General features: G+C 49.4%; 1 pseudogene; it reads left to right on the top strand.

Annotated features, from left to right (window-relative positions):
• Positions 1-730: 730 nt before the first annotated feature.
• On the top strand, positions 731-1,285 carry LOC113930338 (annotated as a pseudogene).
• The last annotated feature ends 231 nt before the right edge of the window (positions 1,286-1,516 follow it).

Here is a 1,516-nt window from a genome sequence, read left to right as displayed (position 1 = left end):
AGTGTATAGTTTTAATAGTAGATAGATACAAGTGAAGATAGAATTACTAGAAAAATTACTGAAAATTCAGCCAAAAACAGACAAAATGGATGGAAAATACAGAGGAGGCACAGAGCTACAATGACAAGGCCTACCTTACATTTAGCTTGTGTGGCAGAATGAGAGGAGAGAAATAACGGAGAAGGGAAATTTTAGGACATAATGACAAATATCCAAAACTTAAGCAAGACACTAATCCACAGCAAAATACACATCCACAGGTGGGGGATGGATTAAATGGATGATGGCTTAGTATCATCATCCTCATGGGTTACCCATGAGGGCACTTGCTGTGATGAGCACTTCATGTTGTATTTAAGTAATGAATCACTAAATCCTACACCTGAAACTAATATGACACTATATGTTAACGGAATTTAAATAAAAGTTTGAAGAAAAAAATACACACACTCACTCACAGAAGCATTGTAACAGGCTCCAACAGAAAACACCACAAATGCCCATCAAAAGTAGAATGCATAGGCAGTGCACCTCACGGTCCTGCAGATCTGTCTCTTGCTTCAACAACGTTTGGACGGAACAGACCCAAGGACGCCCCTTCTACCAGCCAACGACCACCCTCCAACCTTATTTCCAGTCGCTACCTTCGGAGCCATCTTCTTGGCCGCCCTCTGCCTCTGGGACCACCCAACACCCAATTATGAGCTTAGCTCCTTAACACAGATCAACCATGAGCTCCCACATTTGTCAGTAGTACGCCCCCGAGGTGGAGGCCGCCGTCAACCACCTGGTCAACGTGCGTCTGCGGGCCTCGTACACCTACCCCTCTCCGGGCTTCTATTTCCACCGGGACGACGTGGCTCTGCAAGGTGTGGGACATTTTCTTCAGCGAGTTGTCTGAGGAGAAGCGCAAGGGCACCAGGTGTCTCTTGAAGATGCAAAACCAGCGTGGCAGCGGCACCCTCTTCCAGGACGTGCAGAAGCCGTCCCAAGATGAGTGGGGGGAAACCCTGGGCGCCATGGAAGCTGCCCTGGTTCGGGAGAAGAGCCTGAACCAGGCCCTTTTGGATCTACCCGCCTTGGGTTCTGCCCGTGCAGACTCCCACCCCTATGACCTCCCGGAGAACCACTTCCTGGATGAGGAGGGGCCACTCATCAAGAAGGTGGCAACCACCTGACCAACCTCCATAGGCTGGCCGGCTCCCAGGCTGGGCTGGGCGAGTATCTCTTCGAAAGGCTTACCCTCAAGCACGACTGGGAGCCTCTGAAGCCCAGCAGCCTTTGAGGGGTCCCTCTGGCATCACGCTGTGCCAGGGCTCGTGCCCTGAGTCTCTCCCTGAAGCCTCTAGGCAGCTTTTTAACCACCCTGGAGCCCTCTCCCAAGCCGTGGGCCAAATGGAAACAAAGCTTTTTGCAGAAAAAAAAAATATATATGTATAATGCTTAAATTGTGGCATACATTCAGTGAATAGTACAAAGCAATAAAAACGGACAGATTTCCACTTCATGCCTCAAC

The sequence above is a fragment of the Zalophus californianus genome, chromosome X (assembly GCF_009762305.2).
Source record: "Zalophus californianus isolate mZalCal1 chromosome X, mZalCal1.pri.v2, whole genome shotgun sequence".
NCBI classification, from domain to species: domain Eukaryota; kingdom Metazoa; phylum Chordata; class Mammalia; order Carnivora; family Otariidae; genus Zalophus; species Zalophus californianus.
The sequence above is the reverse complement of the archived record's forward strand: the minus strand, read 5'-3'. Positions and strand labels throughout refer to the sequence as shown.